The 16315-nt window shown below is 39.4% G+C and overlaps 1 protein-coding gene across 2 annotated transcripts in view; it reads left to right on the top strand.

The window, feature by feature from the left end:
- phldb1b (pleckstrin homology-like domain, family B, member 1b) overlaps positions 1 to 16315 on the top strand; it is a 131431-nt gene that overhangs the window by 8229 nt on the left and 106887 nt on the right. The gene's annotated exons all lie outside the window — the stretch shown is intronic.

Genomic DNA, 16315 nt, shown 5'->3' with positions numbered 1-16315 from the left:
ATTTCTCACTCAGAATAGGAGAAAAAACTCATTTTGAGAAAACAACCTGTTAAACCCTGAGCCTGTTTTTCAGGTTTCAGGCTCGAAAATGACATTCCCAGAACAAATGACCATATCTTCCCTTCTAAAAGGGTTATATTAATAATCTTTTTTCTCAAAGTAATGATAAACCTGTGAGTTGGATGTAGAAAAGTCAGAATAAATATAGATGTTTTTTATTTTAAAGAAAATCCAGATTGAACATAAATTATAGTGTCCGTCCAAAAAATATGTTTTACTTATAGTGAAAACTAACCTTGGATTATGGGTTAGTAGACTAAAAGCTTTAGGAATCCAAAGTACAACATATAATAAGTACCCTGTATCAAGATTGATGCAAAACAAGTGATATTTGACCTTTTGACAGATTTAGCAAAAAAGAAACTCTTCTGGGGCCATTTGGGTGGATTTTCCATATCTCTGGCCCCCCTTGCTGGATTTTGACATGTGACATCTCTTTCTGACCGTCAGAGCCAATGGAATCGAGTGGAACTCACACATAGTCCTTATTTGGTAATGTGTGTGTGTTAGACTGCCGCATAGCCAAGACCGGAAGCAGCAGCCACTCTGGTGGCTACCATTAGCAGCTAACTTTTGCTCTGCGATTTTTACATAAAAATGGAATTATGGATTATAAATGAAATAATCTTTTTATACAGAGACGTTAAAAACCTATGGATTAACCGATTCAGCCGCGTTTTTTCTCGTTTTAATGCCATTGAACACGTCTTTTGATCAGATTGACAGCTACGGTGAGACGATCTCCCTAGAAGCTCCGTAAAGGTACGTGTTGTGATGTCTGTGTTTGCTTCCCCTGTCGCGAGTTCGGATGACTCAGTGATGATACTATATACCTAAATAATCTGTGGAACCTCAGCTTTAATCGGATATCTTGTATGCAGCTACGATAAGTAATTAGGGTACTTTTATCTTGAGTTCTGTGCCAATGTCCGTTAGCATTTTTCGCTAAGGGGTCATTTAGATGCTTCTTATGAGACTTGTGTTTTGTTTTGGTAAAAATGGTTCGTATCGTCAGTTAGCTGAGATTATTCCCGTTAATCTGGTATAACACATTAATAGGTTCTTAAAAATTAAGATCCCCTGAGACACAGTGTCGCGGAAAAAAAACAAACAGGGTTCCCGCCGGCGGGGACCTTGTGGTTTAACAGATTGCTCAGTGGCGCTTATTATGGCCAATTTAACTGTGTTGCTATTTGCAGTAACAATTTTCAGTAATTTTGCAAGAAGTTTTGCAAAAGCCTGTATTCATGACGCGTTATAGATTACCAGTAAAGTATTCATACTGCAACTAGGGGTGGGCGATATGACGATATATATCGTCGTGACGATATTAGGTCTCCACGATATGCTTTTTCAGAGATATCGTCCTATCGTGATAAAAAAAAAAAATAGCGGGAGGGGAAGAGGCTCTCCGTGCGCGGCGCAGGGGGCTATGACAGCGGACGGAGAGCCTCTTCCCCTCCCGCTCCCCCAGCCTCACCTACTGATTTTAATTTCACCATATATCAAGCCCGATCGATTTCACAATGTCAGCGCACCTCTGCTTTCGTTCAGTCCGAGTTGTTTGACACGCTCCCAAAGTCCCCGCGGACCCCGCCCCCTTTCTTTGCAGCGAGCAACCATTATGGCAGGCATTTCATAAAGGCGCTCCTTATGAAAAGACTAGCAAACGGTGGAAAGACATAACTGACGCTGTGGCGTTTTATGTTTTTCCCTTCAGTTATGCTAAAGTCTTTTATTATACTTCAAGTCTACTCTAAAGTTTACATTTTAATTATTTGGCACTGACTTTTCCTCATTGATGTTTTATGTTTTACTTAGTTATGTTTTACCCTCCTTTTCATGTTTATTGATGTTCACTGCTCACTTGTTCATTCAGGGTTTCATTTCTGAAATAAAACCAGCTTGAAATGCTATTTTGGTCTGTTACTCCTTTTTGTTTTAGTTTCTGTTACCTTGTAGGTGCTTGTACTGTTAAGTAACTTGAAAAATAACCATAATAACCGACATGAAAAAATATCGTGATATATATCGTCTATCGTGATACTGCCTGAAAATATCGTGATAACATATTTTTCAATATCGCCCACCCCTAACTGCAACCAATCTCTCCTGATCATATGTAGGCCTACAGGCTGTGATGAACCATCCTTTAAGATGGACATGTTTTTCATCTCAAAGCCGAGGACTGATGAAAGGCATTATTAGTCCTCGGCTAATAATCAACAATGTTAGTCTTGGACTGGAGCTAAGATTTGTTTGGGTAGATTGAAATGCTTGACACAGCAAATGGAAATATTGAGCGTATTCAATATATCTGCAATTGGTGGCTCTCAAGCTAATTTTCTATAATTTACTTTTCTCACAAAAAGGTATGTGTGAAGGTGAACAATTGTTTTACAACTATCTACTTTGCTTGAGTACAGAGGCGGACAGAGAAACACTCCTACCTCATTCCTACCTGGCTGCAGCTCAGTATCTTATCTCATCACTTTGATGCATTGGATTACAGTGGTTTGGATAATGACAACAAGTATTCTTTCATGGATGAGGTATAATTTATACTGTCACTGGAGACAATAATCAGATAATGACAGGGTCTCTGATCCTCTGAAGTGCTGCTCTGCAGTTTTAGAGATGAGTTCAGCTTTGATGACAAACACACGCTACAATATATTCCTTGTTTTGTTTTTTTACCTGTTTTTCTTTTGTAGAACCTTATTCATCTGTAGAAAGCCTCCTGAGGATCATGCTTTTTTTATATGACCATTCTTAGACAGTTAAAGAGTTGGCTTGCACTACATGCACACTATTTTTCAACTATTATTCAGAATATGCTATGATAGTTTTCAGAGTTTGATTCAGGTCATGTATACAGCATATTTTGAGGAGCTTTAGGAGCATATTTTTGTCATGTCAACAACACTTCGAGAAGATGAATCTCATTTGAGATTGTTATATCTCAGTTTGCCTTATGCCCATTACAACCAGCTGTGTGTGTTGTACACTAACCAACTAGCCAACTGTTTGAAAGTGTTGGGTAAAAGATATGACATGCCAAAGATAACCTTAAATGCCTCCGAAAGACTTCAAATATCAAGAGGTTTTTGGATATGGACAGATCTCGAAACTCCTTCATTTTCAATCTTGCCACCAGTGGAAATCTTTGAAACATGCTATTTTGACAGAAAGAAGTAAGAAGACAACCAGCTTCAGTCGTTGCACTAATCTACAGGTCCGCTGCAACTCTTACTAATTTTAAATCCAGGCTGAAGACTTTCTTTTTGCCGCTGCTTTTAATTGAACTATTCATATCTTACACTGCACTGTATTTTTGACTTTTAATGTTTATTTTATTATCGTTGCTTTTTAATGACTGATTTTAAATGCCATTTTCTTAATGTCTTTCATTTTTGTAAAGCACTTTGAATTGCCTTGTGTTGAAAGGTGCTATATAAATAAACTTGCCTTGCCTAATAGTTTGGAGCGATAAACAACACATTTGTATGAAATGCATGAATGTAAAGGGGAATATAAATGGAATATTCATTTTCAGTAAATAGCTTCTTTGGAATATTGTCTTTTTTGGAATATGGCAAAAGTGAATATTCCGTATTTGTAAAAGAAGGCTACTCATTGCATTCACTCTCCGCACCAGTCCTGCAATTAATTTCTGAAACCTCTCCCTCCACCGTAGTGTGTACATTATGTTATGATGTGTGTGTTCACTACTGTGTGTCTGTTTGAGACAGAGACGGGGCAGCTGGTGTGTTTAGCTGCCGGCTGATAAGGGCATCTCTCCAATGCTGATGGTTTGGTGCCAGAGTAATGAATCTGTTTATGCATGCTATCAGGCTGCGAGGGATGCACTGGTAACTTGCTGTGCATAGATTAGCATTTTAATGTGTGGTGGTTAGGCCCTGTGGAAAAATGCTAAAGTGTGTAGCTGAAACATTCAAATGTGATTCCTCATTGAAACCAATTAGTTTGAATGACAGTTCATTGTCAAAAGTTTGAAACTAATTTTATTTTAAACTATTTCTGCTATAAGCATTTATTTTTGAACTTCTAATTTGATGTCAGCACATAATTCATTTATTAGCACATTACCATGCTGACAGGCTGTTTTGTCCGTGCGCATCCAAACCAAACCTAATTTAAAAACAGAGTGCAAATAAGCTTCCAGAGAGTCCAATCATAAAATCATTGAGACAGCAACTGGTACTTTGGTTCAAACACAAACACTATAATCTTGAAGATGACCAGTAAAAGCTATTACACACATGTAATTTATTTGACCACCAGGGACAGCGGAACAATGTTAAAGAGTGTTTCTAGTTAACAGAAAGTGACATAGTATTGTTCTAAAAATTGTCACCAAAACACACATTAGAAAGTAAACACATGTTTAACCTATTTTGGCTAATTTAACAGACACAGAGCTATTAGCATTATTTGAAGTTGTTTTTCTGGTCACTTGATAAATCTACGACTAATATTCACTCTCCTGTTTTAGTAATTTTTTGGTCTCCACCAAATCCGGAGAAAAATGTCTTCCTCAAGCTCTGCTATGCACTATGTTCCCTAGCTGATTGCTTACTTTGTCTTTTTTCTAGTGTACAGTAGGTTTATCAAAGCGTTTATCTGAAAACAGTTGTCAACCTCTTGTTTCTGGAAACGCAGTTGATTCATTAGCGGAAAGCTGTCGGCTGAAAACCAAAGGGATGATCCAAAATAGACCCGTTAGTTTAGGTTAGCATAATCACTGGGGATAGCTAAGCTGGCTCTATAACAGCATACACCTACCAGCACCTCTTTAGCTAACTATTTAAAACTGGGGGCGGGGTCGCCGGAGCTGTATTAGATTAACATTAACATGCTTATTGTGGTTGTAAATGCACTGCCTTGCGGCCTGTAGCAGCAGCATATGTGTGGGCTGGACCTGTTTTCTGTGACTATCTTCCTCACCCTCTCAGACTTTCAGTTGCGCGCGCTACTGAAGAGATGTGCTACCATGGAAACCAAACAATTGTGTAGCTGTATTAAAGTCCGAGTGGAAACAGTCCTGAGAAAATCTGATTTGGTCAGAAATCGGGAGAAATATGACCCCGGGAGGAAACCGGGAGTGGGCAATGAAATCGGGAGTCTCCCGCGAAAATCGGGAGGGTTGGCAAGTACCTGAGCACACACAAACACTCACAGCCGAAGTAAAACAATAAATGTGGCTTGATATTGAGTAAGAAAAAGGTTTATAACGCTGTGAGAATGGGTCTGCGGAGAGCTTTTTTCCGCGATCCCAACTTAGCAGTCCGAAAAACGTTTGCCCATTTAAACAGTTGTGGTAGATACCTTGTTTGTTTTACACATCATAAATACACAAACAACAATGAATACTTACAGGTTGTGTACCCGAATCTCCCGCTGGTCCAAACAAAGTAGGAACAGCATCGTTCTTCAGTGCCCTACGCTGTACATATCCGGCATGAATCGCTGAAAGGTTTGGGAAGCTTTGTTTCGTGAAAGGCTGGCAGAGGGTGCGGGCGTGCGGCCATAGCTCTGGGCGTGGCTACTGGGTATCCCTACGTAGCGATACCCAGGAAGTAAATGAGAAATCTCCAACGAGGCGTTTTGGGGAGGTGTGTTACGGCCCGTCCACACTACAGCTTCGACAGCTTCAAAAACGGTTTCCAACGCGCCTGCCCATTCACTTTGAATGGGGTGACGTCACGATGCCTCGCTTTTCGCCAAACTGAATTGTGGGTAGCATAGCGGTCCGTCTCCGGAGACGCCGGAGTAGCCAGCGCCAGCCAATCAAATCCCGTTTCTGAAAATCTGACAGCTCAAGCCCTAGCCAATCAAACCGCGTCTAAGCTGGGAGAGATATCCCGCCGTTCATTTCTATATTTCAAAAAAAGAAGGAGGAGAAACTAATTATCGCCGTAGCAAATCACCCGGTTTTGTATGACCAGACCCTCTTCACCTACCGGGATACAAACCGGAAGAACCAGGCATGGAGGGAGGTGGCAGAGACAGTGGGTGAAACTGGTAGGTTTTCGCCTGTTTGGGGAGTTTATATATATATATATTGCTCGCATAAAATCCCCGGGGGTTTTTTGCTTTGTATGTCGGGGGCGGGAGATTCATGTGATTGGTTGTTGGTCGCGTTGCTCGAATAAAATCCCCAAGCTTCAGACACGCCCAGCTCCAAGCTTTTTTTGAAGCTGTAGTGTGGACGCTCCGTTAGAGTTTTACTCGCTACAGGGTGTACTTTGACGGCCCGTCCACACAGCGGCGTGCGTTGAAGCTTCCAACGCTTCTGCCCATTCACTTTGAATGGGGTGACGTCACTTTTAGCCGAACTGCATTTTGGGAAGCAACACGGAGCGTTGCTGGCGTTGCTCGCTTAAAAAGTTGAGCAATGTTCAACTTTTGACGCCTCGGCAGAAGCGTCAGCCAATCGAATCATATGCCAGTACAAGCTCTAGCCAATCAAACCGCTGCTTGTGTGTCAGGAGCGGGAGATTCATGTGATTGGTTGTTGGTCGAGTGTCAGACACGCCCGCCGGCAAGCGTCAACGCACGCCGCTGTGTGGAAGGGCCGTGAGGGTTTTTGACTCTGCAGACCGTTTACATGCATTAAAACCTTCATAACACACAAGGGGACAGGTAATAACCGGAAAAGCATGACATGGGACCTTTAACATGTTATATTGCTAGTTTAAGATATACAAAAACAGAAATGCAAAAACAAGCTATGTTCCTATGAGATGTTATGCTAAGATAACCATCTTGTGTCTGTAGCTCCAAATTTGACAGACACTTATAATAATCAGCAGCTTGGGTACTTTTTATTATGCGTTTTCCCTATTTGCTGTGAGCAAAACTCAAATATTCAAACAAAAATGTAGCAGTCTGAGCAGATGTAATAATCACATACATCAGCAGAAGTAGTTTTCATAGTTGAGGTCAGTCCTGTCCCACAGCAGAGGCGAACCCGTATTTGACCTGTGTCACTCACAGGAAACGGTCCCTGGCTCAGTTCTCTGCACAGGAAGTCTACTTATAGTGACACTCAGACTGCTGGATGAAGACGCTCTGTTTGTCAACTTCTTCCTCTAACTGTCACCCGCTTCCCCCTGTTGATCCCAAAATCTTTCTTTGTCTATCTTTTAAGTCTGGGAATATGCCTGAGTACACATTTCGTGATTCAAGGCTAAGATATATTGCAGGGGAAATTCCCATAGGAGTGTTGCATTGTAATCTTCTTCATTGCAAACATGTAAATGTATTTAATGTTATTGTTTTTTTTTTGTAACCAGTCATTTTATTTGTCGTAGAACTACTAACATCGAATAATTTTACTGATCAAAAATCACAAATGATATCTTTATCATGTAACAGAAGTTGTCATTTCCGTAAGCGCCACTAACTTTATTCTACACCTCATGTTTCTCAAAACTTCAATAACAATTTCTGCAAGTTTTAACTTTCTTGCAAATATTTCATGGATTTTTAACAAAAAATTCTGTCAAAGTTCATAAAATAGAGAGTTGATGCTTTTGTTTTTGTAGCAGTTGTTTCTTGAAGCCACAACTAAAGGTGCCACTAATCAGAGCTATTCAGGATTGGCCCAATAAACTTGTCAATGCTATGATTGGGTTAAGATTCCACCACTAGATGAGGAGCACTGAAGTCTAGTGATTATGATGTAACAAAAAAATGGGGGACATTTGACAAAGCCAAACTTCCATAGATTTTTTTTGTTTATTTCTTAATAATTTCCTTTTCTTTCATTTCACCTTCCTTTCTACCTCCCCCAATACCCCCAAAGTAATTTGCCAAAATCTGCCAAAACCCACCATATCCAAGAGGAATTTGACTTTTAACTTTTTATTTTTAGACCATTGTGATAATATTGTTATGATGAATTCTTAAGGCCGTCATATTGATGCGGTGAAATGTTATTAACAGTCTCAGACCAAACCAAGAGTGTCTGAGGGTTTTGCAGTTGAGCGCTGTTGAAGGCTGTCTGCTGGGTGTTGTCAGACTGTGGTTTCATACACACATACATGTTGTGTGAAGGCTGCTTCCTCCAAACTGCCATAAATTCCATTTTAGCTTTGTGCTGGATGCCTCCCTGGCTGTGTTTTCCCTAGAAGCACACTTTAAAAATAGAATTCATGTTATGGTTTTGAGATGTTTAACCATGTTGTCATTGTTGTTTTGATGTTGTATTCGAATCACCTCATTTCATTGCAGCTGAAAGAACAATTTATCTTGGAGAACATTCCAGCTGTAATGGAGAGATTAAAAAACGGCTTCGTTTGTATGTTATGCCACATTTTTACTAATTTTTACAAACACTGCATGTGGTCAGCATGTCGTCTTGTCTGAAATGCGCCTAAAGTGAATCCACCCTTCTTCCCACGGCACTATTTACTGGATTTCTGTGGTTTGTTTCTAAAAACAGAAAGTGTCATTCCGCTTTGGTTGCACCCATCAGAGAAAAACAAAGTAACACTTCAGGATAATCACTGCCTGAAATGGCAATAATCTCCAAATGCCAGTTATAATAATAGAAACTGGTGTGATGCCAATGATGGCCACTAGAGCAACCTGACCCTTGTCTCTGTTTCTATATCATTGCGTTAACCTGTTAAACCCCATGCCCTTGCCGTCGGGGGGAAAAACAACAATATTCACAAAACTGTGTCTCAGGGCTTCTTAACATTTAACAACCTATTAATGTATCATACCCACTTAACATGAGGAAACTCAGCTAACTGAAGATATGAACCATTTTTAGCTAAACGAAACACAAGGGTAAAAGCCTCTGAATTAGCACTGAGCGAAAAAATGCTAACGCACTTAACACAGAACTCACGGTAGAAATATTGTATTACTTATCGGATCTGCACAAACAATATATCAGATTAAAGCTGATATTCCACAGATTCTAGAGGTATAAGTATCATCACAGTGCGACCAAAACCCAGGGCAGCGAAGCCAAACCCAGACAACACACAACGTAGCTTTAAGGAGCCAAAACGGCAAATACGTCACCTTTGATGTTTTCTGATCAAAAGTTGTGTTCAATGGCATTACAACGATAAACACGCTGCTGAAGGTTAATCCAATGTGTCTCTGTCACTTTGAAATGATTACTGATAATCCATCATTCCATTTTTTGTCAAAAACAGAGATTTCATAGAGTGTGTGAGAGCTACAACCCAGCTTCCGGTTTTGGGCATGCTGCGCATCATTCACCATTGGTAATGTTTAGATGGATTTGAGGAACTTCCCCTCAATTCCATTGGCTCTAACGGTTCAAAAGAGGTGTCAATCATCAACATCTACCGAGGGGGGCCAGCGATATGGCAAATACACCCAAATGACCCCAGAAGTGTTTTTTTTCTAAACCTCTCTAAAAAGGTCAAATGTCACTTTTTTTTTGCATCAATCTTGATACAGGGTACTTATTATATGTTATAGTTTGGATTCCTAAAGCTTTTAGTCTACCATCACATCATTCAAGGGTGGTTTTCACTATAAGTAACGTGTTTATTTTGGATGGACACTATAATTTACATTTTGTTTACTATGTTCAATCTAAATTAACTTTTTAAAAAAAAATCTATATTGATACTGACTTTTCTACATCCAACTCACAGGTGTAACCTTGCTTTGAGAAAAAAGATTATTAATGTAACCCTTTTAGAAGGGAAGATATAGTCATTTGTTCTGGGAATGTCATTTTCGAGCCTGAGACCTGAAAAACAGGTTAAGAGCAACTTTAATATAATTACATGAATTGTAGCCTGTCCTTCGTATTTGTTTTCGTAGTCTATCCATCTGGTGTGTATACGAAGAGAACCCAAGGTCAGGGAGAATGCAGCAAGAGAAAGATAGTAGCCATTTAAATGATAACGCAATGGAAGAACTATGAAGAGATGAGAGAAATGAAGTAGACAACCAGCGACAAATGTGGAGGGATGGAAAGAAAGATGTTCCTGCTGTGGGAGGATTATCCAACGGCCTTCATTATCAGAACTCAGGAGACCAGAGCGGAGCTGTGTGGTGGCAGCTGGCTGGAAAAGATAGACAAAAGAAAGAAAGTGTTCAAGGTTCAAGGTTCTTTATGTGTCAAACGAACATAGCTACAGTGTAGTTATGTCGATGAAAATCTTGTGTCTCTTCTGCTGCCTACTATCTGAATATGCCTCCTCTATCATCCTGCTATCTTTTCTCCGTCCCCCCTTCATCCTTCCACTCTCAGCTGACTAATGTAGAGTCAGTAACACTCATGAATGTGATCCATTCTCCGCAGCCATGTTGCGAGCCATTAACTCAAGGCAATGATAGCCGGCAATGGATCAAGCACTTATCAAAACAACATTTTCTCTGCAGTATATTAGTTAAGTTCTTTTTTAGAGCAAAGAAATGCATCATATTTTGCTTATATGTGTAACCTTTCATGATATGTTACATAGTTTGGCTAGAAAAGCTAGAGATTAAATAACTATCAGTTGCTTTACTACAATATTATTAATTGTAGTACTTTGTACCCTTTTATTTTAACCCATATCATGATCTTTTCATGAACTAATCAAAAGAATACTGTAAAATATCCAATGTACATACTTAAAGTAACTTTAAGCATTTCTTAACATTAACCACATGTTGAAATCTATCGCAAAAAGGTGTAGCCTACATACATTGGTTGTGCCGAACACCCCTTTGTTCTGAATTGGGAGAACTTGTTTGCTTTTTTCCTACTCAATATCTTAAATGAAATGAAAAAATATAATCTTATATAATCTTTGACATGTAAGTACAAATAGTTTTTAAGTGATCTTGCAATATCTAGTGTTTGCTGTGAATGCTGTGAGATACAGGTAGCTAGCTGGTTTTTAGCTCATGTTAGCTACATTCAGTAACCATAGAAAATGAAAAGAAAATCTCAGTGCTGGTCACATGGAAAACAAACACTCTCAGTAGTCACTTGTTTATTATAGTCCAAAAAATTGTCGCATTTTAAAGTTTAAATCCTAGGAAATATCACACATAGCTGCACTGCCTTGTTGCCAGCTGATAGCCGTTAGCTATGTAACCACTCGTCTACCAACACACTTAAAGAAGGAACACACTGTGCCAACAGGAATGCAATAGCAGTGGCCTTGTGAAAGAGTGCTTACTGGCATGTAACTCAAAATTATGGATATATGTGGTCATCAGGTAAAAATATCATGTCATTTTTCATGGGACTAGCTGCTAGCCAGGAGACTTGGCAACATTTGCAGAGTTTGATTATTTATTGGCATTTTCCAACACACAGTAGCGGTTTTTGTTAGCAGTGTTCAGTAATCTGATTCCACATTTCACCATGGAAGTGGTTTTTATTAAAAAAGTGAATTTTGTTATCTTACAAGCAAACACTACGGTTGACAGATGTCTGAGTCATCTTACTGTTTTTTTGTTTGAAAGCAGAACAAATAAAATGGGAACGGAAGGAGACTAGACCGTTTGATATTTAAAGAGTGTTTTGGTATTATTTGCACAGCTACCCTTGTCCGTTGGAGCTCTATAAAGCAGCCAGGTGTTTGCAAGGACGTTTGTTACACACCTGCATGGCCTTGATTCCTCCTTCCCCTTCATTCTTTTGAATCCTCGACGCTGTTTCCAAGGCTTCAGTGTTTGTCTGCTGTGATCGTATAGCGTCTAAGACCCAGCGTCTTGCCTGTGGCTACAGACTGCATCTATCCTCAGGCCAAATCATTCAAGCACATGATCAAACATGAAACAGGCTGGTAGCAGAGTTTATCCCTTTGCTGCTTTAGGGCAATCATTTGTTCCTAACATCAAACAGTGACCTCTGGCCTTTCAGGGAGAAAGGCTATTGGTTGTGGGTTGAACCTAAAACAGGACCATATGCAGTTGTTGCAATTAAGCACTGCTTAATACAATTACCTGACATAGAAAAGCAATGTTTGAAATAGATTATACAGAAGAAACTTCCCTTTGCACGTTCAGAAAAGAGGTTAGATTAAAGTTATTTGTGTCTGTATGCATAATTGCTTTCAACACTTCAAATTATTCGTAGAAAGTTTACTGAATGCTTGCTGGAGTCAGTACATCTGTCCTTTACTTAGTTCAGTGTGTGACGAAATGAACATTTTTAAGATCTAAGAAAAGGGGAAAAAACAAGCTAAGAGAAATACAGGTGCCAATCTAAAATGTCAAAACCTCAAACATATTTTCTAGAGATGAAATATAAAACTATAAACCAAATTACAAAGGAACTTCATTTTCAAAAGGAAACACATATTGATACATAATTCACTTCTAAATGTAATGGGTTCCTTTGCCCAATCCTTCACTCTTTCACCAAGTTTCAGGACATTTTCTTCAGTCAAATTCTTGTAATGCTGCTGAAAAACGAACCTCTTCGGAGGAGTCAAGATTGGGACAGGAGGTATTATAGGTAAACAGGGACCAATATGATACAATTCAATGTAATTCTGAACTCTACTTTTGTACAAACTAATTAAACTGGGCAAACACACATTATGTACAGTTGAGAAATGGCATTGAGTAGGATAGAACAATAGTGAATTGAAATGGCCATTGTAGTGGTATAGCATCTGTGCAGTGAACAGCTATATGAGCTGATACAAAAGGAATGATGGGTGCACGTTATCCTTGCATGAGTTATGAGGAAATGACCCATCCGTTTCTCTGTTATGACATTCCTGATTATCTTCACATTCCCTGAGATGGCCCCTTGAATGTTTAAATTACCACTTCATTTGTCCCAGAGGACATCTGGTGGACGGGAGGATGGAAAGCATACCAAACCTCCTCTGCACAGATTCACAGACGCAACTCTAATTTCCTTTTCAGATGATTTTGATGTATCCCTTGAACTACACCCAAGCCGCTATATTAAGCACTTGGTTATATTTGCTGTGGATAGTCATGCTCCCCTGAGGATTCACCTTTTTAATTTTGGACACATGTTGAGCTTTTGTCTAGCCCACCATCAAGACAAAATATATATTTCATATACATATCTCACACTTAAGAAACATTTCCGTGAAGTTTGCTTATTCTTGCTCTCAGGAAGATAAACCAGATTCATGAATGATTTAATAAGATCCGCCAACAGGAACAACTGATCTAACGGCAAAGCAAACTCAGTATGTTCTTAGTTGTGTTTTACACTTTGTATTATGGGGTAAACTTAAACAACGTTCATGTTGCAACATGGATATAAATCAAGTTCTGATATAAGCAGACTTTAAGATGACATCTCAACAACATTGAGTTTTTCAATTTAAGGATTAATTCACAGAAAATGATAAGCCTTTGAGGAGAAAAAAAAGAACCTGTCTGCAGCTGCATTTCGTTTCATCTTTTCTCTCTCTTGTGTTCCTCACATCAACATTTTTGTTCACCATCTAGTTGGCAGGCTGTCAAGCTTCCCTCCCTGCTTCTACATTTTTGCATTCCAAATAAATGGCGAGCCTTCCTTTCTCCCTCGCTTTCATAACCCCTTCAAAAAAAAGAAGCAAGAATCCCTCATGTGTGAGGAGGGATCATCCATGCCTGCTCTTCATGAAACAATGCCAGCCTTTCTGCCCTGGCATAAGGGGGAGAGGGGGAGGGAGGGAAGGAGGGAGGGAAATAATGAAATAGAGAGATTGAGACTTCTTTGTGTTCAGTGAGAGTTTGTGGACATCCTCCCACAGTCTGAGAGAAATGGGCTTTGATGCGCTGAGAACAAACACCCATACTTACATGCAATATGGGAGCTTAGATTAGAATGTAACAGCAAGTAAGTAATGTTAAGAAAATACAAATGGCAATAACTCCTATTGCTTTCCTCACTGTGTTGTTTTAAGGACAGAGAGAATCAGAATGCTATCTGGCTAGCTGAGGCTACTTTGATGACTAATTGTTTTTGCACCGACAGAAATGCTAGAGAGGTTCATGTTGTTTATGTTTGCTTTCTCTCATTCCAGGCTTCTTGATTGTTTGCACCTGTCATCCATCCTGTGTCTCCTGTGCTCATCAGTGTCAGCCCGCCCCTGATTGGTCCCACCTGTGTCTTGTCACCCTGTGCTTAAATTCCCCTGTCTCCCAGTGTTCTTTGTCAGTTCGTATTGTCTTATGCTATGGTCAGGTCGATGTTTCTTGTGCTCGTGAAAAGTTTCATTCCTCGCTACGTGAGCGCTTTCTTTTTTTGTTCGCTATTTTTGTCATCTCGGCTAGAGATAGATAGTTACCCTTTTTGTTGTTCACTGCTGTATTGGAAAATAAAGTCTTACAAATACTTTACCTCGGTCTCCCGGGTTGTGCGATTGGGTCCTACATCCTAAGTGTCTGAGTTCGTAACACTAATGTTGCTAGTTTGTATAGAATGTGCATGTCATATTGAGTATTACCTCAAGAATGTTTTAGATTGTTAAATTGTTAAATTGAGAGCTAAGTCAGAAACGACACTGAATATTACCTAAAGAACCTATAGTTAGTATTACCCAAAGTACCTTAGCAAAAGTACCTAGGCCTATAGTGTATATTAATGAAAAATACCTAAAGTGAGTATTACCTAAAGTACCTATAGCGAATATTACCTCAAGTGCCTATAGCAAGTGTTACCTTAAACATCTATAGCCATTTTGAACCACTGAAATCTATTCAACAAAAATCGTGCTGTAATATGTATACGCTTTGTTTTCAGCATACTATATTAATTAAAGTGAAGTACAGTACATATATCCCTTATATCCCAGAACTAAAGTATGCTTTTAAAAAAGGTTTAATGAGATGATGGTCATCAAGTTTCTAGAATCAAAGCTGAACTGGATAACATAAAAAGGCACACTTGTATTGTACTCAATAAAAAGGCAGACTTGGAGCATACAAACCCCAGAAGGGGGGTCTGGGGCGATTCTCCCCCAGAACATATAACTACGCATTCTGGTACACTCTGAGAAGAAAATATATAAATCTATTAGTACGCGACATATTAATAATATTTTATGCCATTGTTTGTTTTTCACTTAGTTCTGACAGCTGAACTTGCTGCCCCACACAGAGAGAAGAGCAAAGAGGAGATTGTGGGTAAGGGTAGATAGCCCCCATTGTTCTGTGACCTGCCAATCATCAAACCGGGGGTCATATTTCATTATGTGTTCATTTTTATCTGAAGTTGTACCCATGGATGTATAAAGAGTTCTTCCACAAAGTTATTCTCCGTGGGGACTTCCGGCAACAATCTTGATTCTGATTGGCCAGAAGACTCGAAAAAACATCAGCAAAGATGTTTTATTGAGAAGATGATCACTACGTGACAGAAGTTTTCAAAACCATTGATGGTCTCCGGTACTTCCAGTCCAATGCCGACTGCATGCACAGCGTTAGAACATCGGGCCTTCAAAATAAAAAATCAATTTTCAAAAGAAAATGTCTTCACTCACACATCTGCGACCCACTCGAAACGGGTCCGCCCACCAGTTGAGAACCGCTGCGTATAGTGAGTATTACCTAAAGTACCTATAATGAGTATTACCTAAAGTACATAATGATTATTACCTAAATTATCTACATCTAGTATTGCCTAAAGTACATATACTGAGTATGACCTAAAGTGAGTATTACCTGAAGTTCATATACTGAGTATTATCTAAAGTAGGCATACCTATAGTATATTTAACCAAAAGTACCTATAGTGAGTATAAACGAAAGTACCTAAAGTGAGAATTAACTAAATGACCTATAGTGAGTATCACTTAAGTTCCTATACTGAGTATAACCTAAAGTACCTTTAGTGCTGATTACCTAAATCATCTTCAGCGAGTATTACCTTAGTATAGCCTTGGGCTCTAATCCATGAAGACTGCTGCCTCAAAGTGACGTCACTTTCCAGCCCCAAATCTAATGTCTTTGTGGTATCATTGATGGTGGTGCTGTCACAGAGACGACCATATCACTTACAAGTTATCTAAAACGCTGATGGAGAAAAACTCTTTAACTGGACTGGGCCCTGATTCCTCCTACAACAAGTTCACTACTCTACACTTCTATTTCTGAGCTTTATGTATCAAATCCCTTCAGTCATCACTCTCTCTTCCTCCTTTCCTCTTTTCTACTTCGTCGTCTCTTTTGATCACTGCTTAAACACACACACGCACACGCGCGCGCACACACACACACACACACACACACACACACACACACACACACACACACACAC

The sequence above is a fragment of the Pseudochaenichthys georgianus genome, chromosome 13 (assembly GCF_902827115.2).
Source record: "Pseudochaenichthys georgianus chromosome 13, fPseGeo1.2, whole genome shotgun sequence".
NCBI lineage: Eukaryota > Metazoa > Chordata > Actinopteri > Perciformes > Channichthyidae > Pseudochaenichthys > Pseudochaenichthys georgianus.
The sequence above is the reverse complement of the archived record's forward strand: the minus strand, read 5'-3'. Positions and strand labels throughout refer to the sequence as shown.